Source organism: Podarcis bocagei, assembly GCF_964188305.1.
Source record: "Podarcis bocagei genome assembly, chromosome: 5".
Classification (NCBI taxonomy): domain Eukaryota; kingdom Metazoa; phylum Chordata; class Lepidosauria; order Squamata; family Lacertidae; genus Podarcis; species Podarcis bocagei.
The window spans coordinates 97814852-97837431 of record NC_138129.1 but is presented as its reverse complement, the minus strand read 5'-3'; the positions used below and the strand labels follow the sequence as shown (position 1 = coordinate 97837431).

Here is a 22580-nt window from a genome sequence, read left to right as displayed (position 1 = left end):
AAAAGCACGTCAAAGTGCAAGTAGATAAATAGGTACTGCTCTGGCGGGAAGGTAAACAGTGTTTTCGTGCGCTGCTCTGGTTTCGCCAGAAGTGGCTTAGTCATGCTGGCCACATGACCTGGAAAAACTGTCTGCGGACAAACGCCGGCTCCCTTGGCCTGTAAAGCAAGATGAGCACCACAACCCCAAAGTTGTCCGCTACTGGACTTAACTGTCAGGGGTCCTTTACCTTACCGTTTTTTTAAGGCTCATATTCTGAACCATGAATTTAAGTGACACCATACTGGTGTGGAGCAGATTAGTTTGTCTGTGACTAATGGGGTCTATGTGACCTTGTATGAGCAGCAAAAAGTGCTCCTTGATCTGGCACTGCTCCTTGAGAAGCCAGAGGTGTTGCCAGGGGTGTCTTTTTCCTTCTCTAGCCAATAATAATGTAAGTCAGACTTTGCCATGCTGCACTATGCTTCTGTATCATCTAGATTTGATAGCTTCAATGCGCTTCATCTGGGGCTGCCCTTGAATATGATTTAGAAGCTTCAGCTAGGAAAGAATACTCCTGCACAAGAGGTACTGATCAGCAGACACATATTCAGTCTGTTTTGCACCAGCTACACTGATTGCCAATTTGCTTCATAGCCCAAGTTAAGGTGTTGGTTTTAACCTTTCCTTGCATGGCCTGGGACACTCTTGCTTTAAGGACCCCTTCTCCCCTTATGAACCCACACACCAGTTGGGAGGCTCAGCAAACCTTACTGTCCATGCCATCTGTGGAATAAGCTTGAGCAGGGAAGACCACAAACAGAACCTTCCAGCAACTGCCCTGAATTTGTGAAAACTTTGTCCTAAAGAGATGACAAAAACTCCTTCTCTGATGTTTCTTTGGGGAGGGTGTGTGTAAGGCCCATTTATTTTGCTAAATTCTGCTTTCAGGATTATCTTCTGTGGTTCTACGGTGCTGTTACGCCACTACATTTTTTGTTCTAAATTGTACCATTATTACTGTGGATTTTAAAGAAATAATGAATACAGTAGTACCGCAAAGTACTCCGGGAAGTAGTGTCCCAGTTTGCAAACTTTACATCGGTCTAAGAACGGAATCCGAATGGTGGAAGGGCACCGGTGGCAGGAGGCCTCATTAGGGAAAGCGCTCCTTGGTTTAAGAACGGTTTTGGTTTAAGAACGGACTTCCAGAACAGATTAAGTTTGTAAACTGAGGTACCACTGTACCTGTTCTTGAGATGGGCAGTCTTGACCATGCAGAAAATCAGCAGTTGGCATAAGGCTGTTTCACTCTCCCAAACCCCTCTCCTTCTTTGTTTTACACAGCTCCTGACCAAGTCAAAGGGGATTTGTGCAAGGTAACTTTCCACTGGGTTGTACCCCAGATTTTAATCATTGTCCTTCTGTACTCAGAGCACAAACTCAAATTTTACAGCAAAATGATGCAAGTATTCATTTTCATTTAGTTTAGTTCCAAACCCGATGACCATGAAGTCTGGACACCACAAGTCTGCAGAAGGTGTGTGTGTGTGTGTGTGTGTGTGGCTTACTCAGGTTTTGTGCTGGGAATTAATGATGCTTCGAAAGGGATTGACAGAAAGTATGCTAGTGGCACAAACAACAGCTGCTAAAAAGAACTCTCCACACTCTCTTCCCTGTCCTATGCACCTGGCTGGGATTATTGTTGTTTTTCAAGGTGAGCAAGGAGCAATCCAGAAGCCTCCAGAGTCTTCTGGACACACCTGTGCAACTTTTGTACAACTGTTGTACACAGAGAAAACTTGGGAGCAACATGCTGAAAGACACAGGAAATGACTAAACAAGGTGGCCGTAAAAATATTTTTTTGTAAAACATCACAATAGCCGAATCAATGGGCAGCAAGCACCAAGATACATATGAGTATGTTCCCTTTCTCTTTTGCATGCCCATGTGCATATCTTTGCTTGAGTCAATGCTCCTTAGGTTATATTTTTGCCTTGCAAGGACTGATCCTAGGAAGGAAATAATGTTCCGCAAGCCCTTACTGCTACTTGTGTTGGGTTGCCCATCCATCACTCATCTGATTTCTTTCCTACTTGTGTAATTCCAGGCAGGCAGTGATCACAGTATGATAGTGAAATTTACCTGTGCCCTGTTGTCACTAAGGGCACAAAGTCCCACTAGAGAGAACGGCATTTCTTATACTGGCCGTACAAACCATTGTAGCTAATCAAGGATCATTGCTGAAAGAAGTGGGCTCCTGTCCATTCTGATTCACAAATTTTGGTTCAACGGCACCATGTTTCCTCACCAAGCTGTATATGCACGATATTGTATTGTAAGATACTCAGGTTATGAAACAGAAGGTTCAAGGTTCAGCTCTTGCTTCTAGACTCATCTGGGCACCTTAGACCTTTCTCTTAGCTTCTTTTCTTGTTTCCCCCAGCCTCAATTTGCAACAGGGGGTAATAAATATTGATAGTGTCCTAATTTGCAAGATCAGATCAAGAAGAAGAATATGAATTCACCATACTAAGAACTGAGCCCTGTAATCTTAGGCTGATCTGCTTCCATATTGAACTCAAATGTATAGAAAAGGGGTATCACTTGGAACTATATAGTTTTAAATGTGTTTGTAGGGGGATTGTGGGTTTGCTTTGTTTTTGTTCCTGTTTTTATTGTGTATTTTGTGATTTTATTTTGTATTTGAGTGCTGTGAAGTGCTCTGAGATCTTCAGATGAAGGGCAGTATACCAATTTAATAAATAAATAAAATAATAATAACCAGGGCAGTTTACCTACAATGCTGTTTAAGTTGTTGTTTGGTAAGAAGAAGAAGAAGAAGAAGAAGAAGAAGAAGAAGAAGAAGAAGAAGAAGAAGGAGGAGGAGGAGGAGGAGGAGGAGGAGGAGGAGGAGGAGGAGGAGGAGGAGGAGGAGAAGGAGGAGGAGGAGGAGGAGAAGAAGAAGAAGAAGAAGAAGAAGAAGAAGAAGAAGAAGAAGAAGAAGAAGAAGAAGAAGAAGAAGAAGAAGAAGGGGCAGCAGCAGCTCTGAGTTATGAAGAACAAACAAGCCTGCTCAAGTGAAATGGACTTGAGTGAACATCACTTGGATGTATTTTGTGTGTGTGTGTTTCTGGTGGCTTCCAAATATTTAGTTCAGGAAAGAGGGGAAGGGAAACTACTTTGCAAAGGAGGAATGCCACTACCAGCTTATAATGATGGATAATAATGAGCCAGATCCCTGAAAGTTTCCTTTACCCTCCTGCTTCCTTTGTTTGCTACCACTTCCCTCTGACGTGACAGAGGCATCTGCCTCTCCAGTTTGCTCCTCATTCCCACTCTTATCAAAATGAAGGCTGACACTCATCAGCCACAAAGTGAAACTGACTTGTGTCACTGCGATGAGTCTCTCCAGCAGATGGCGAGTGTAAAATCACAGCATTCAGATGCTTCAGCTGTCAGTTGTCAACACACAAAAGGGCCAAATGCAAAGGTCCTGTGAGAGCAAGGTGATGGCACCTGAGACTTGGTATATGAGCACAAATTCACATTCTTTTGCTGCAGATTAAATTAATGTGGCCTAAGAACCACCATTGCTTGGGTTCTATAAAAGGATTTGCATTTCTGGTCTGTGCCACTTAACATGCGAAAGGGACACCCACCATTCTGCACCTTTCTGTTTCCACCATGTTAATCTGCAATTTAAAAAAGAAATGTCTCAAAACATAGGTTTAAATGTATGGTTCAATACGTATTTCAGCCTTCACCCTCTCCAGATGTTCTGGACTACAACTCCTATCAGTACCAGATAGCAGAACAGTGCACACTTTGTTTCGAAAACCTTTAGTTTTCAGAAGTAAATATGATATTGATAAATATGACAACAAATATGAAGAAGCAGGAACCTGAAAGTGACAGTTGAGAAACAGACTGATTAAATTTCACGTAGCATCCATTGAGTCTTGGTTCACTACCCTGTTTCTCAGCTCTTTTTATGGAAATTAGTATTTTATGCCTGTTGACAGAGGAAGACTGGAGCAGGCACAACAATTTTCAGAATACGTAATAATCTGTTTTACTCTAATGATGATGGTTACTTCTGTTTTTATTGTGCGTGTTTTTGCTCCTCATAAATTGGCACAGCCAAAGATATGCTAAGTTATTTGTAAGTTCAGCATTTTGTAGCTCCATTTGTAACAACAAAAATTAAAAGCAAATTCTATTTGTAATTATTGCCTGAGTATTCTCAATATACCAAACATGACAATTTTATGGCAAACTCAGTTATACATAATATATCTTATGCTCCTAAAGTAACAAACCAATTTTCAATCTATAAAGGGTGCTTTAAAAAAACCAACCAAAAACCCAGGGTTTTCCTTTCCTTTCAAATTTCCATCAAAATAAATGGGGGATTCCACACACTCCATGGATAAAAAGTTTCCAGAAATTTTACACCTCTGGGATTCAGATCAGCAGCTTCCAAAGCCTTAAGCTCAGCTCTGACTGTTTCTAGAAGCTCACAATGTCATTCAGTAGATTGAAGAAAGGGGTAGCAAGGACAGATTTGGCAGCCACAGACTTCACAGAGACCTCTTGGCTCTGTTGCACTTTTAACAACATTGGTGGGAGCACTTCAGCAGGACCTGATTGAAAGAATGGATTCATTCTGGATAGCCAGAAGATTAAGGCATTTTAATCAGACCCGTTCCAAATCAGATGCAGGGGTTGGAGGCCAGGGTGACACAGCTTGGGAGGCTGCTACTGTTCCTCAGCTGGGCATCTACCACCGCTGCTGAGACCCTAGGTTGCTGCCACAGTCACAGGAGGATAAGAGGAGCAACTACAGCTCAGGCCAGCCCCCCTGGGTGTCACTAGCTCTCCAACAACCTCTGTGTTTGGGTGAGCCACCTGGGGAAGGAGCTTGAGAGGAGGGGAGATACACATACAGCCTGGAGAATGGGGAGGGGGCTGCAACTTATGATGAGGGATACTTTGAAGGCAGGTATGAGGCCTCTTTGGAGGGTGGCGTGCTTTGAAAGGGAATAAGAGGGGGCACTTGATTGAAGTTCACAACCAGAGAAGGGTGGTGGCAGTACAGGCTTTTGTCCCCATAGCAAAATTTGTGTACAATGGCTTTTATTTCTTCTCTCTTCTGCACAGTCGGTGCAGCAATAGTCATGGCACCAATTTAGTCATGCCATCCATTTAGCCCAAATACGGGTGCTTTGTTGTTGTTTAGTTGTTTAGTCGTGTCCGACTCTTCGTGACCCCATGGACCAGAGCACGCCAGGCATTCCTGTCTTCCACTGCCTCCCGCAGTTTGGTCAGACTCATGTTAGTAGCTTCGAGAACACTGTCCAACCATCTTGTCCTCTGTCATCCCCTTCTCCTTGTGCCCTCCATCTTTCCCAACATCAGGGTCTTTTCCAGGGAGTCTTCTCTTCTCATGAGGTGGCCAAAGTATTGGAGCCTCAGCTTCAGGATCTGTCCTTCCAGTGAGCACTCAGGGCTGATTTCCTTAAGAATGGATACGTTTGATCTTCTTGCAGTCCATGGGACTCTCAAGAGTCTCCTCCAGCACCATAATTCAAAAGCATCAATTCTTCGGCGATCAGCCTTCTTTATGGTCCAGCTCTCACTTCCATACATCACTACTGGGTGCTTTAAACCAAGCCAATTTAATACAACCAAGCACTGTCCACTCATGTCCACTGGTCATTTATGTTTGCCTCATAAGCATCCATCCATCCATTAATCTACTGAAACAGATTTACTTAAATCTACCTTCTATAGAAGTCACAATACTGACGGCCACATTGGACTGGTTACGTAATGTCATGATATCCTCTCTTTCCCTATTGATGAGGAAAGTGCTACAGAAAGCAGCAAGTTCAAGAAATAGAAGCTCTTTTTGTGGGGGGTATTTTGTTGCTTCTCAAAAGCACTACAGGATTTTCTTCCCCCAAAATGAGCAAAAGTGAATGTTCAGAAGCGTCCCAATTCCAGCTTCTTAGAAACGTAAAGGACTGTCAAAACATAAACTCCAAGGGACAGATGGGATTGCACACTGTTGAAAGGTTCAGTTTTAGGTTTGGAAGAGAAAGCATTAAGTATCATGAACATAGTGTTGGTCAACTGTTAGATTATGTGTGTGAATGTTCAGTGTGTTTGAGACAGCAGTATGAATGACAAGTGCAGAAGGGCTCAAATCACTACTGCATCTGAGTAGTGGAAATGGGGGCATACATGTGAGAATGTGCTGTGAATGGGCAGAGAAAAGGAATATTTGTGTGCTGGTAGAAAGAGCCCCTTTTTTTAAAAAAACCCTCTGTGAGCACCTGGTATTTAGGGGCACTTTATAATAGTAAATATAATACAAAATTACAATAATTAACTTTTATCATAATAACAAACCTTTGACACAGTTTGCCTTCTGTTGAGTTTTATTTGATTATATTATTACCACCCATTATGTTGCATCCTAGCTTTAACTTTTTACTGTTTTAATTCCTTGCTGCAAATGTGTATTCTGTTGTGGCCAATAGCCAAATAAATTTAAATCTCTCTCTATTAGTCTGAAATAATAATCACACACAAATACTCATACCTGAATTTAAAACAGCGTATTGCTAACCCCTAATGAAAATTAGCCCTTCAAAATGTTGAAGAAAAGCGTGAGTCCACTCTTAAGTACCATGATTGTGGACTCAATGTCCAACCTGGGATGCACTCCCAGAATGCCAACCTATCCTAAAATCTCCTACACACAACAGTGACTTGTTTTAATTAATGCTAAGAGTGTCAACAATCCTTGATTTCCCTCCCCCCCCCCTTTTCTGTTCTGCACAGTTGGTGCAGCAATAGTCATACCATCAATTTAGTCCAAAGATGAAAGCTTTAAATTGATTTAACCAAGCCAATTTAATACAACCTCCCTGGAGAGTTGTGCTAAACTGATATTTCAGAAGCAGAATTCCAAGCAGCTCGCTCTCGCTTCCTTCCTCGCTTCCTTCTTACCTTCCTTCCCTGATTTAGGTTCAAGTGTGCATGGAGACCTGATCTTCAAAGCTACAAGACTCACTCTTTAACCCCAGATTTGATTAAGAGAGCTGTGGTCACTCAGTGGTGAACAAGAAACACACTCGAATATGCTTGAAGAAATTTTTGTTTTCTTATTCCTTCATAAGTTTCAAGACTAAGTTCTGCTGAAAAACAGGTTCCAGGGCAGAGCCTTGATGAGAAATACGGTAGCTCAAATAAAGTCCTTTTCCAATCTATAGGATCAGGGTCCCTCTCAAGCTCTGGGGATAAATAACTTCAGTGTAGAATATTTGGTTAGCTTGGGTTCTTCATAACTAAAGTTATGTGGATCCTTCCCACTAATTTGTAGGATTTGTGTTGGGTTCTTACTTGGATCCACCACAAAGCTTATCACCACAACAGAGGACTTCCTGTACCTATTTATCACAGGTGCATCCTACCCTTCTGCCAAGGAGCTTAAGGGGTTATCACATCCATCCCACAATAGTGCTGTATCAGAGCTAGTGCTTTGTCCAAGGCACCACTTCTCAAACAATGGACCAGGGACCTCCGTCCACTTTCAGGTGAGCCTGCCACTTCCTCAGTTGGGGGTCGTACCACCTGGCTGTTCCCATATGATTTTAGTTAGAATGGAACCAACATCCTGGTGCTTGCAGTTTGGGAGTTGGTTAGAAAGTGAGGCTGTAGCATCCCAAGTTGGAGTGAAGGAAAGAGAAGAAGGGAGAGAAAAGAGACCATGGATGAACAGAGTGACTGTGATAAAAGAAAGAGAAATAATGGGGGAAAGGAGGAACAAAGGGTGCACTGACTGGCATAAAAAGGAGAGATGCTCAGAGCTGCATCTTCTTGTCCCTTCACTTCACACACCAACACCAACGTTCACCATTCCTGTGGGTGAATATCCACAGGAAGGGAAAGAATGTGGAACTGAGTAAAGGTGATCAGGAGACAAGAGGACTTTCTCTTCTCTCTTCTGAGGGGAAAGGGTCAGGGGAGAAAATGAGAGAGGTGAAAGATTGCAATATTTAATGGGGATACAAGAGGGAATCTGTTATAGGAGGAAGAAGTAAATGTAAAAGAAGCAGGGAGGAGGGATGAAAGAAACTGCCAATTGCAGGGGGAACTACAATACAAGTTACACAAGAAACAAGAAGGGGAAATATCTGTGGCTAGCATGTAATATGCAGAATAGTCCCCGAGTTTTGTCTACTAAACATGTGTTGGAGAATCTAGACAATCCATGAAAATGAAGCAGTTTTGCAGCTTAGAAAGGTATTCGGAGTATAAAGCCAGGGTAAGGGAAGATGCACAGGAAATTCTTATTGAAGAAACTGTTTGTTTTGTAGCTGCTGTTACCAGTTTGGCACAAACAGGTACCTAACCCAACAGAGGGCAGTCCACACAATAATTGGAACAAGTAGCCTCCTCATCTTTTTATCCACAAGAGCATCTATAAAAATGTGCTGTGCATAAATGCAAGAACCAAGGAGAAATCTGTGTCTGATCTTTCACATTTTGTTGGCAGCTGCAAAGAGAAATGAGGATTCTTTTTTTGGGCGGTCTGGTTTCTTCGCACATACACTCTTTCTAGATAATCAAAAATATTGGATACTCTAACTATTGGATACCCTCTCTTTTTTGTAGGTCACCAATATCATCTCCAGGGCCCCGTTGACATAGCCGAAACAGAATAGGAACTGGGTTGCCACGGTAACGGACTAGTGAAGAAAAAAATCTCAGTTTACACATGGACTTTCTAACAGAGTCAGTCAGGAATAAACCATGGCTTTGTTTTGCAAAGGAAGCATTGGGTGGTGGGTGGGAATCACCAGGAAGAAATTAGCTAACCTGGGATGAGGAAATAAAATTATGGAAGCCTCCCCAACAAGTCAGAGTGCCTGAAATCATAGCTGTCAACTTTTCCCTTTTTTAAAGGGAAATTCCTTTATTCCGAATAGGATTCCTTTCAAGAAAAGAGAAAAGTTAACAGCTATGCCTGAAATGCTGCAGTAGGGAGTTGCCCTTATTTTGTTGTTGTTGTTTAGTCGTGTCCGACTCTTCGTGACCCCATGGACCAGAGCACGCCAGGCACTTCTGTCTTCCGCTGCCTCCCGCAGTTTGGTCAAACTCATGCTGGTAGCTTCGAGAACACTGTCCAACCATCTCATCCTCCGTCGTCCCCTTCTCCTTGTGCCCTCAATCTTTCCTAACGTTAGGGTCTTTTCCAGGGAGTCTTCTCTTCTCATGAGGTGGCCAAAGTATTGGAGCCTAAGCTTCAGGATCTGTTCTTCCAGTGAGCACTCAGGGCTGATTTCCTTCAGAATGGAGAGGTTTGATCTTCTTGCAGTCCATGGGACTCTCAAGAGTCTCTTCCAGCACCATAATTCAAAAGCATCAATTCTTCGGCGATCAACATTTTTTATGGTCCAGCTCTCACTTCCATACATCACTACTATCTGTGGTTGTTGATATTTCTTCCAGCCATCTTAATTCCGGCTAGGGATTCATCCAGCCCAGCCTTTCGCATGATGAGTTCTGCATATAAGTTAAATAAGCAGGGAGACAATATACAGCCTTGCTGTACTCCTTTCCCAATTTTGAACCAATCAGTTGTTCCATATCCAGTTCTAACTGTAGCTTCTTGTCCCACATAGAGATTTCTCAGGAGACAGATGAGGTGATCAGGCACTCCCATTTCTTTAAGAACTTGCCATAGTTTGCTGTGGTCGAGACAGTCAAAGGCTTTTGCATAGTCAATGAAGCAGAAGTAGATGTCTTCCTGGAACTCTCTAGCTTTCTCCATAATCTAGCGAATGTTTGCAATTTGGTCTCTGGTTCCTCTGCCCCTTCGAAATGCAGCTTGCACTTCTGGGAGTTCTCGGTCCACATACTGCTTGAGCCTTCCTTGTAGAATTTTAAGCATAACCTTGCTAGCGTGTGAAATGAGTGCAATTGTGCGGTAGTTGGAGCATTCTTTGGCACTGCCCTTCTTTTTCTTTCATTTTTGGAGGACTGGTTCAATAATGATATTAGAACATTACACGAATTTTCAAAATAGACATCAGACTGCATGCAATTATGTATTAATAACCCTGGTTTTATCTAGATTAACAGGGGAATGGTCTCCCTCAGGAGTTTGTGAACTCTCCTTCCTTGGAGGGAGCAAAGGTTGGGTGGTCATCTGTCATGGATGCTTTAGATAAGACTTCTTAAGAATTATTATTACTTTAACTTTTAATCTGATTTATTGCATGGCTTTCAAACGTTCAGATTTTTAAGGCTCAACATCTTACATACTATATAATAGGCAATACAAGTTGAGTGGCTTAATATGCATAAAAACTGGCCACTGTGCACATTCACTATGCCTCTTGGGAAATGTGCACATAATCTGTGCATGAAGAGAGAATTGTGACATTTCCTGGTCAATATGCATAATAATCTCCTTGGTGAATGTGCATATCTTGACAGGTTTTTGTACATTATCTGTTCAATCGGCGTATTCTCTCTGTATAAAAAAAAAGACATTTGTCTCTAAATCAATGGTGGGCAAGCTGCTGACCACAAGCCACATGAAACCCCCTGTCTAATTTTACATGATGTGATGTCTCTTCCCGCCAAACAGCTCAGCAGCAGAGAAAAAGAGTATGACTGCAGCCTTCATTCCCACACTGTTCAGCTGTTCCATGTCACTCGGTTGAGAAGCATTGAGGGTGGTTTAAGCATTCACTCCCCCAATGAGCAGTAGGGGATTTGGGATGGGGCTGCAGATAAACATAAGTCTGCACTGGAAGTGGGACTCTGTTCTCTCACACATCCCATGCAACATGCCCACCACTGATTTAGAGACATATTTATTCAGAGAGAACAGATGGATGTGGGTATGGGCTTGAGCAAGAAAAAATTCTAAATGATGAGCAGGCGGGCTTCAGGAAAGATCGTTCCACAGGTGTATCACAGGCTTGTCCTACAGCACCGGGCTGAGAAATACACAACCCCAGTTGGAGGTGCACTTTATGAAGCCTTCGTTTATTTTAAATCTGCTTTTGATCTTATACCAAGACAGAGACTGTGGGACAAGCTTGAAGAAACAAATCTAGGTAGTCCTTTATTGACTTTGATACGCTGCCTCTATGAAAACACTCGATTGCAGGTGAGATGTAATAGCAAAGGTCATCTATCATGCTCCACCCTGCTGTCAACGGAGGGAAACAGGGATGCATCCTTGCCCCTACTCTCTTCAGTTTTTATATAAATTCTCTCCCAGGAAGCTTACCAGCAGAACACACTCACTACCCTAGTCTGTCAAACAAATCCCTGCTAATATTATTATATGCAGACAATGTAGTACTTTTGTCTTTGTCGAAAGTGCGCTTGAGGCAATTGTTGAGAGCCTTGGAGAGCTATTGCAAAAAATGAATCATTACAAATTAACTATGTCAAAAACTAAGATTATTGTGTTCTCCAGGAAAAGGATGAAATACAGATGGCTAATAAACAACCACAAAATAGTGCAAGTAACCTGCTGTAGATATCTAGGAATGTTATACCAGTCATCAGGCACATGGGAGTCACAACTGAAAAATGCTATTGCAAATATACAGAGAAGCTTAAAGGCACTTCTCTCATTCCACTCTGGTCAGTGACCGAAATAAATCGATTCATTCATTCATTCATTCATTCATTCATTCACTTCTCTCATTCTTCTTCAAAAGTGGAGGACAATTCATCCCTTTGGCTCTCCGAGTCTTTACAGCAAAGATTCTCAGTTGTATCAATATACCCTTTAGAGGGTGTGCAAAATAAATTTTGAACAGCCATATTTTTGATACCCAGTTGTGTCCCAAAGGCAATAATACAACTGGAAGCAGGCCTAATTTCAATAGAATGGCACCAGCACTTCCCAATATTTTGACAAACTTGACCACCTCCAAATTTAGAAAGGCATTTACGCAAGCCAAAGTCAATGTCTTGCCATCTGCACTACTGGAAGGCAGATACAGAAAGACTCCCCACGATGAGCAGATCCACCCTTGTAAGATTGGTCAAATTGAAACCATGGGCCATGTTCTGTTCTACCGCAGATTTTATTCAGATATCAGAGCCAGTCTCATAGCCCTGCTTGCATGAAAAGTACCGGGGACAACAGACCTCTTGTCTGACTGGAATCCTTATGCCACCAGAAATGCAGCTAGATTTTTTGCAATAGCCATAAGTCAAAGACAGCAAAAGATTATACAGCTCCACAAACAGTCATAAATTGACACAGCTCACAGTCAAATTGTTTATTTTTTAAAAAAACTTTTAATGGAGTTTATATTTCCTTGCATACATATTTTAAGTCTATTTAATTAGTATATTGATTGCTAAATTCTACACTGACTGTTTTAATGTTCATGTAAAAATTATGCTGAAATTCTGGTTTTTGTATGCTGGCTGTTTAGCCATAATAATAAACATTCATTCATTCAGGAAGACAACTTCACTGTGCCCAATGGCGGTAAGATAAGCACATCTCAGCCATTAGATAGAAAATAATACATAGAAAACATAACCATATACATAGAATTTTTCTCTCGCATGCACACACATACAGATGAATGAAAATCTATCCAAACAAACCTACAAAAAATAACTTATTTCCCCTACAAGTGAAAATATGGACAAAATGATTGCCAGGCAGGCCTTGATTATAACTGGGTAAGGTTTCCAGGAGCCTTGAAAAACTGCTTTCTGTTAACCATCCATGGCCAAAACTACTCAGAAAGAAAAACACTCTCATTCCTTCTCCCTCCCTCATCACTTTCAAAGCATTCACTACCATGTTTAATCTCTACCAGTTCGGTCAATTTCCTCAGCTGGAGAGCAGAAGAACTTTCTCATACCTTGGCCAATGCTAGTATTGTGATTTTAAAAGGCATTTTGCAAGAAAAACTCCACTCCGTGAGGGAGCAGCCTCTCTCTGACTAAATGTCAGAAGCTCTCCCCACCCACACTATGAGCTCAGCTGCTCCACATGCCAGAAGGTGGAGCAGACAGGCAAAGCAGAAGGATTAGCAAGAAGCCTCCATGTGCCAACCCAACACAGGCACAGCTGCCATGGCTAATTTTAGACCCAGCAGGCTTGTGGCAACACTATTGCACCCACAATACTAGAAGAAACCAGAGATCAAGGGCAGAATGCGTGCTTCCATTTAAGAAGAAGAAAAAAACCCCCAAAAAGTTGGCATTGCGCCCCCTCTTTTAAGAATGGGAAGCAGAAATTAAGCATGGAGATAAAGCAGTGGGGAACTCTTCACTTGTTTTGCATTTTGGGCTGCTGTTTAAGACACAGCAGCAGGACCAGAGAACAGCTGACTTATTTAGGCCATAATCCAACTGGAAAGTCTACTGGGAATGGCCAGGGGGTACTTATGAAAGAGCACAGGTGTTTCCAGTGAGGCTCAGGCCTCAGTTCCTGCAAGGAACCTTTTGGTGCACAAGGTACAGGTGCGTGGTTGTGTGTTTGAGACAACCCACGCACACCTTACGTTATGTGACAGGCCTTCTAGCTAGTCTTTAGAGAAGGCTTCAGGCTGACCATAATTTCACGAAGCAAGGGAAAGATGGGGCTAGTGGCTATAATGTCGAGTTCCCTATCTACCCGTATTTTTCGCTCTATAACACGCACCAGACCATAACACGCACGTAATTTTTAGAGGAGGAAAACAAGAAAAAAATATTCTAAACGAAACAGTGGGTGAATGATTTTTGTGGTTCATGCTGTGGCCACAGACATGTGATCTGACAGTGAGTTTGGAGTAGCCCAATGCAAAAATCCTGAGGATCCATGTGGATCCATGCTTTGTAACCACGGAGGAGGGAAGGAAGGGGAACCATGGATCCTCTGCTCACGACTGCAGCAGATCCCCCCCGCCACCCGCAGGCATTCGCTCCATAACACGCACAGACATTTCCCCTTACTTTCTAGGAGGAAAAAAGTGAGTGTTATGGTGCAAAAAATACGGTACATCCTTCCCACAATTCAAACACTTGTGTGCTCTTTTGTAGTCGCTTAGCCAGCTTTCAATTCATGCAAAAGGCACCTTGGTCCAAGCCAAGTTCAATTAATTTCTTTAATAAGATTTTGCAAGCCATTATTTCATTATTTCAGAGCGCTTACTGAAATCCAGATACAGCTGTTGCTTTCCATCAGTCCTGCTCATTTAGTAATTCAATCAGTTTTTTAAAAAAGCTATCAAGTTCCTCTGGCATAATTTGGGCTCTATTAGTCTCTAGATTCTTAAAGATTTTCTTCATGTTTGTGCCATTATGTCGGCTATCAGGCAATGACAACTATTTGTAGGCACAAATAGGACTCACTTAAATTGCTGCCATGGCCTCTGGGAGATAAGATAGCGACCTATAAGATAGGGCAGCTATGTTCCATTCCTGGCTTTGTCGCAAATTAAAGGTTGTATCAAAAGCACTCAATGAACTTTGATTATGAGCCAGCCAGTTCCCATAACCTGAATCAAATTACTGCAGTAATCTCATTGGTTCATGCTCTGAAGGGAAGAAAAAAAGGTGTATAGCATTGCCATATGCCCACATACTAAGGAGACGTGTGTCGTCTGCTGTCAGCACTTACATGCCATTGCCCAAAATGTGAGTGCAGAAACAGCCAGTCTGCCATCATCTGCACGCAGACTTAGGAACAACAACAGACACACCCCAATGAATTTACTGAGGGCCAGACTAGATGGTGGGAAGTGATATACGTGGAATGCAGCACAGGGAAATTAAGGGAAATTTTCACCTATAGTCCCAAATTTGATCAGCCTGTCCTATGGCAGCTATTTTTGTTTTGAAAAAGAGCCACATTGAATGCAATAAAGCATTTGGTATGGTCTTCTGTAAGGAGAGGGAAATAGCACAGTGGTGCATTTACTTTGTACAGAGAAGGTCCCTGGTATCTTTCGATAGGGCTGGGACTGTTTCCTGTCTGAAGCACTGGGGAGTCACTGTCAGTGCAGGCAATACTGACCTATTTATTTATATTCATTAAATTTGCATATCACCCTTCATCTGAATAGCACAGGGAAGTTCACAACAAAGAAACACAAAATGAAAACACAAATGCATAATAAAGCAAAAGAAACCAATTAACCCCCCACAACCCACAGCAATCCAACTCAGTATAAGGCAGCATTGTATGTTCCTTTCAGTCTTGTATTCAGGCTAATCCTGAAGCCTGCTCCACCAGAAGCTCTTTGTGGTTTTGGCCCTCAGGCTGGACCTTGCCGCACATATTGTACATTTTTATTTTTGTAGCCCACCCTGGGACCTTATAGTACAGCTAAGAGATCAAGCAAAGAATAAATATTTGTTAACATCAGCTTCCGTAGCTAAGGAGGAGATGGTTCAAGTAGAACATCTGAATGGAAGGAAGATATAATGAAATGCTTGCTTATAACAGACATGGCGAGCAGGCACATTATCTGCAACACTGAAAGTTGTAAGGACAGCTCCTAGTCACAGTCCTACTGCCTGTTTTGCTCCCTGCTTAGCATCCTGTATACACAAGCCTGCTGCAAATGCAGCAAATGATGGGGACACGAAACTTCTATGAATACAAAAGCCATGGTGAGCCAAGGGTGATCATCTACCACCTGCAATAATCTAAAATAGCAATGGAAAGGCTGGTTGTGAGCTCCAGCAAGCCAAGACTGCCCTAGTTTAAAAGAAGTGTGGTATCTGAAGAAGTGTGCATGCACACGAAAGCTCATACCAAGAACTAACTTAGTTGGTCTTTAAGGTGCTACTGGAAGGAATTTTTTTATTTTGACTATGGCAGACCAACACGGCTACCTATCTGTAACTAGTTTAAAAGACTAAGTGACCACCAACCAGTCCATTGTCCCAGTCTTACTAGCATGCAGTGAAGTGAATGCAGACAGAGAGTAAGGAAGTCATTTGATGGTATTAAAGAAACATTTGGGACAAATCTGCTCTGTATCATCTCCTGTTCATTTGTTTATTCAGAAGTGTTTTGAACCTGCCCTTCATTGCAAAGCAATTTCAGAAAACAATTGAAGCCACCAAACGCCTCTGATCTTTAGAACATCTAGTATAGAGATCCCTCAGAACAAGCAAAATACAGCGCCCTTAGAAATGGCTGACCTCCCAACCAGAAATGGACTGGTCCCTCCTGTACTACAGCAGCTGTGACAGCCTTTAAGATCCTCTCAGAGAACCGAGATCATAAGCCCACATATTGAATCCACTGGATCAGTAAAAGGAGAAATGTTTGCATAGCCATAGTGTGCTCCCTCCACCCAGATGCTTCAGCCCTGTTCCCCACAAGAGGCTTTTAAGTCTGGGCACTGTTGATTCATAATGGGGTGACCTCTCATCTTAAGGAACTGTCAGCTTTTCAGTGTTCTGATTCAACCTAATCCTTTTAAAGCCGGTATGTTCTAATCTGAAAGTTGAAATGTTTTAACACTGACACTTGGAGCAGAAGGAGGGTGCTTAACCATCCCCTCCCCTGCTGTTTCCCCCCACAACTCCCCATTCCTGCTGCTTTTCCTCCAGCCCACACAGAGGAAAGGAGGCTGGAAGAGAGAAGATTGGAGTCTTTGGGGGGAACTAGTTGGCAGGGAGGGGTTTTGTTGCCTTCCTCCTGGCTCGGAGTTTCTTCGTTTCAAATCCTACCCTCCTGGCTCTGATTGGCACAGAAAAAGCAGTGGCTAGACTTCAAAAGCAGGAGGACGAAGTGGAACACATAGATGAAGTCACAGCTATATCACATTAGAGAAAAATACTTCCTGAGGATCTCAGATTTGATAGATTGGCTACCAGTGCTATTTTTCTAGAAAAAGAGGTGCCAGAACTCACCATGAACGCCTCCCTTGTTCTCTTAGAATAGCAATGGCACCCATCTGAGAGGTACCGGAACTGAGTTCCAGCAAGTTCCGGCTGAAAAAAGCTCTGGAATGGCCCATGCTGAAACTCTGGATGTGGAGCTCTGGGTTTTCATGTCAGTTTGCCTCTCACAAACACTATGTTCGGTCTTCTCATGTTACCTTTCTGATTTGCCACAGCACTTACCACCTTGGTCAGATCTCCAATTTTTGGCTTAGAAAGTGCTCACTGTGCTAAACTCTCAACCTTTAAGGAGCTTCCTCAATGAAAAGGAGGCATGTTATAAGACTAAATGCTCACCAAATGATGGAAAGAATGACATCAGAATGGTGGTATATTAAACACTGTTGATGTTTGCCCATTGGGTGTTCATTCAAAACTCCTCGTTTTAAACCAGAGGAAGACACTAGTCCACACACCTCTTACTCCAGTCTCACTGAAATCTATGGATGTCCTCCAGTATAAGTTTCATCACCAAGGTTCGTTCACAATGTTGTTGAAGCCAACTGTTTCCCACTTCGCTAAAGGTTATTATTATGACCAATCTTAGATCAAGCTCTGTATCTTGAGAGTACTGGTTACCGGTATATTCCTACCGTTCTCTGTGGTGGTGTGACACCAAAATATTATTCATTTAAAAAGTGGCTTTGCAATCTGGCAGGAGGGATATGGAGAGATTCGTGGAATGGAGGGCTCCAACCTACTTCCTTTCTCCAACTTCTCCCCAAATACTGTTCTGATCTGCATACAGTTATTCTTCACACAAGATTTATGAATTCTTGAGACAGAATGTCTTTTATTAGCAGCTGGCATCTTTCTTGAAAATCCATGCCGCATATGATATGGACTTTAATGGGCTTTGAAGCAAGCACAATTTACTTCAGCACCATGGGGAAGAGACAAAATTGCTCTCAAGAACTGATTTTAAATTATTTCAAGGACACTTAGATCATTCAACCCCCACAGTTCCGCCCCATACATTAACGGCACAACAACCTTCCCTGTAAAGATTTTTAATGCAAAGTTCACAATGCTATGAAATTTCCTGCTCTGCCACAAGTGAAATTTAACATGGCTTGTGCTGGCTTTCAGGTAGTTAATTTAGGAGCTAAAAGATCCCTTTCTAAAAGAGCTTATTTGTCAAATTACACACCAAGTTGGAAGTACGTGCTCCAACCATCCAGAGATCATTTTGATCTTTTAGGTCCCTTCCCAAAGATGACCATTTTGATTTTACTTTAGTTCATCAGTAGTTGTGCTCCAGTCTCTGGCAGAGATGTCCAGACTTTCTCAAAAGTCATTAAGGCTTAATGGTGCTAGCAAGGTAAGTGCCATCTCTGTACTGTAATATTGATAGCTTATAATTCAGAGCAGATGGCAGGGAAGAAACTTGGACTTTGAAGTTTGTTAATGGTATTATTGACATAAATCAAAAAGCATGCACAGCAAGCAGGACGGGGGTTGTCATCTGGCTGTCAAAGCACAAAGTCTTAGCTAACAGTCTCATGCCAATGTTAGCATGTGAAAAGTGGTGGGACCAGGAACAAAACACCGCAGTGTTCCCTCGCAGCTAAAGAGAGTGTTCCTGTGCTGTTCAGGGCTTGCTGATAGGGGAGATTTCAGGAAAGGGAGAAAGAGACCTCTTCTTTCTTTGCCACCTGTCCTGAAGCCTTCCCCAAACACCTGTGCTATAAATTACTGAAAGGTTGAGATTCAGAGCTGGCTGCCAGCCTCAAACCAGAGTGCTTAGTTGCTTTTCATTGAGAGGGGTTTCTGGAGAGTGGTGAAGAGATCCTGAAATCTCTCCATATAGTACAAGCAAACTTTTTAGATACACGGCATCTAAAACCCTATTCCCTACCTCCAAGATATTTACTTTAAGCTTGAGAAAGGTCAGTATGAGTGGGAAATGGATAACATATGGGAAATTAATATGTAGAGAAGGAGGTAAATGGAAAATGAAACCATATGGAGAAGTTAAAGAGTATGTTAATGATTGGTTACATTATTACCAGGACAATGAAATGTTTAAACAAGATTTTAAAGAAAAAGGATTTGATGAAAATGAATCTAAATTTGAACAAGAGATATTAAATAATGATTTTAAAATTTTGTCCAAAATGTATAAATTGCAACTTGAATGGCATTTGAAAGATGAGGAAGTTAAGTCGGTTATAATTCATTGGGCCAAAGATTTTGGGTATAATATACAACTGAGTGATTGGATTAAATTATGGAAAGAAGGGTTAAAGTTTACTGCATGTAATGCATTAAAAGAAAATGTGATGAAAATGATGTACAGATGGTATATTACCCCTGTTAAATTAGCAAAAATGTATAAAATTAGTAACAAATGTTGGAAATGTAAAGAAAAGGAGGGAACATTTTATCATATGTGGTGGGATTGCAAAAAGGTGAAATGCTTCTGGGAGAGGATATATAATGAGTTGGAAAAAATGTTGAAATATACATTTATTAAGAAACCAGAAGCATTTCTATTGGGCATGGTTGGAAGTGATATAAATAGAAAGGATTGTAAGCTTATTCTATATGCAGTAACAGCAGCTAGAATACTATTGGCCCAAAAATGGAAACAAGAAGAATTTCCGATGACTGAAGAATGGAGGATGACGTTAATGGACTATGCAGAATTAGGCAAATTAACAGGAAGGATCCGAAACCAGCGAGACCAGAAATTTACAGAAGACTGGAGTAAATTTATGAGCTATTTGAAAAGTATTTGTGATGACCAGACGACGTTTGTAGGTTTGCAAGAAGTTCTGTGAGGAGTATAATTGGAATTATTGTAAAAATGGAAAAGGGGTGATGGTATGTTAAGAGATGTAAAGACAATATAAAGTTAAGAAATGCATAAGAAGTGGTTAAAACGGAAGATCATCCGAGGTGCTGATGGAAGTCGAATAAGATTGTATTTGTTATAAATTGTGTGGTATGTTTTGTAATTTATATGTTAAAACTAATAAAAATGTATTTTTTAAAAAAAGATATTTACTTTAAGCTAGGGTTACCAGACGTCCCTGTTTCCCGGGGACAGTCCCCGGATTTGCAAATAAGTCCCCGGACAAATTCCATCCCCGGAAGTCCCTGGATTTCATCTAATGTCCCTGGAAAATGCAGCAGCGGCAGTCTCAGCAGCCCAGAGCAGTTGGCTCTGTCTGGCTTCAGGAGCTGCTTGGAAGTCCCCATGTGATGGTGGTGCAGGGGCTCAAAGACGCAGCTTCCGGGCTGCCTCCACCTTCCCTGACCCCAGCAGCTAAGCTGTGAAGGGAGGCTTCACGCTGCCTATCAGAGCAGCCTCCCAACTCCTACTTGCGTGCAAGAAGGAGGGGGGAAGGGATCTCTCAGTTAGGCAACGGGAAGCCTCCCTTCCCAGCTGAGGGATCTCTACCCCATCCTGCTTGCACGCAAGTAGAAGTTGGGATGGGGCTGCTCCGAAAGGCAGTTAATTAATTAAAGTTTCCCAGGATTCATTGAAAAAAATTGGTAACCTTACTTTAAGCTGTTTCAGGCTAAACCAGTTCAATTCACTCTCTTCCCTCCATTTTCCTCCCCTGCCCAACTCTACTCTTGTGCCTCACACCCCTTAACAATTTGCAGCTCCTACAAGCTCACAGTTCGTTGCTGGACCACTCTGGGGCATTTTTCAAATTCTCTATGAATGAATGAATGAATGAATGAATGAATGAATGAATGACTGTGAGCTCAAATACCTCTGCATGCTGATGGAGTCCTCCAATTCACTATCTAATCTGAGGGTGGCCTGTTCCACTTCAAATCTGACCAAACTTCCATATTGGGGGTGGGGGGTGGTAGTTTTGCCCAGGAGTGTAGTTATGTAATTTTAGCCTCCAGACATTATAGCATGAGCTTTCCAAACTTTTCATGTTGGTGACACAATTTTTAGACATGCATCATTTCGAAACACAGTCATTCAGTTTTACTGTCAAACCAGAGGTTAAACTAACCCCTTTCCAGCCACAGGGAAAGCGAGGGGAGCGTTCATGCGACACACCTACAAACTGCAGCCAACACACTAATGTGTCGTGACACACAGTTTGGAAAGCTCTACATTATAGTCTTATTGGAGACAGGGAGAGGGTGCTCTTTAAATGGTATGTATTTCATTTCAAAATACGGTAAACTAGGTCTGCTTCATTTGGGGGTCCCCTCCTGCTCATTCATTCTGCTGCACTGGGTCCTGGATGTTGACTCGAAAGTCCTGCCGAGACAGTACCACTGGTTTAGCGCAGAGTCTGTCTCAATTCACATCAAAGCATCTGTAAGGTCTACAAATAAAGCTGCTCTCTTACTGTTCTTGCACATAATGAGAAAGTAGGTGGCTTAAACCATAAATCTGGTCCCAAATACTTTTTCTTTCTAAAATCCAGCTTGTTCCTTGGCTATGAAATGATTTTGCTCTACCTTGTTAGTAATGCAGTTTATTAAGCAAGTAATGGGTTTGTATTTTAGATGGCATGTCTAAAAGACTTATAGGCCTTCACAGTTAAGGCTTTTTACAACCTTTTTTATAAGTTGGTATATATCCTTGAGCTCCATTCTGTGGACAGAGTAATATATGTAATGAGAAGCAATAATCACACTGGAATTAATTAAAGCATGCAGGTAAAACTGAAATAAGGTAGTTATCCTGGATGTTATTGCAAGAACAGAAGCAGATACGAACACATTAGTGCTTTTACTGAGATGTTTGTAGAATGCAGCAGCTGAACAAAAGCTAGAATTCACCATGAATATCTTGATACTGATAAAGACAGATATTATACAAATATGCAAAGCACCAGAAATTCCAGCTAAAATGGGAATATTATGGAAATCTGGGAATGTGGTAGAATCTGTTAATTAACAGATTTGGTTAATTTTTAGGACTTTTTAGTTTAGACTTTTAGTTCAAAGTAAAGGCAAGTACCCCTTCCTGGATCACTGCCTTGCTGTGGCAAAAGGGCATGAATAATGCAGAGAAGCTATGAGCTATGCTGAGCAGGGCCACCCATGATGGACAGATCATAGTGGAGAGTTTTGACCAAACGTGATCCACCTGGAGCAGGAACCGGCAAGCCACTCCAGTATCCCTGCCAAGAAAACTCCATGGACAAAGACAACAGGCATATAAAAGTTATGACGCTGGAAGATGAGCCCCTCAGGCCGGAAGGCGTCCAACATGCTACTGAGGAAGAGCAGAGGACAAGTACAAGTAGATATTCTGAGTGTTCAAGTGGTCAATCAGAACTGTTCAAAAAAAATTTTTTTAAGAATAAACAAACTGGACCTTGATTCTGTACGCTCACTGGCATGGAGGGAGTAGAGCAGCTAAGGGGAGGAACCAAAAAACACACCCAGGTTATTTTCTGCCAAGCTCTGTCCAGCAGTGTGGAAGGCAAGCAGCAAAATTGAAGTGCATATGAGTGCACAAAAAATGGGTGGGGGGTTGAGAACCCTCATGTACCGAACAAGCACACAGAAAAACCAGATCTTAATGACTTATTTGCAAGATATTGCCCTTATCTGAACATAGCCATGCATTTTGAAATGGGATGCAACTGACAACAATTTTTATTATAAAGATACATCAACTGACAGCAGGAAACTATGACATAATAAAGAACAGAAC

The 22580-nt window shown here is 42.0% G+C and overlaps 1 protein-coding gene and 1 long non-coding RNA gene across 3 annotated transcripts in view; both read right to left on the bottom strand.

Moving 5' to 3' along the window:
* Positions 1–22580, bottom strand: part of LOC308587148 — a 283237-nt gene that overhangs the window by 195002 nt on the left and 65655 nt on the right. The gene's annotated exons all lie outside the window — the stretch shown is intronic.
* ASTN1 (astrotactin 1) overlaps positions 1–22580 on the bottom strand; it is a 243585-nt gene that overhangs the window by 193394 nt on the left and 27611 nt on the right. The window lies entirely within an intron of this gene.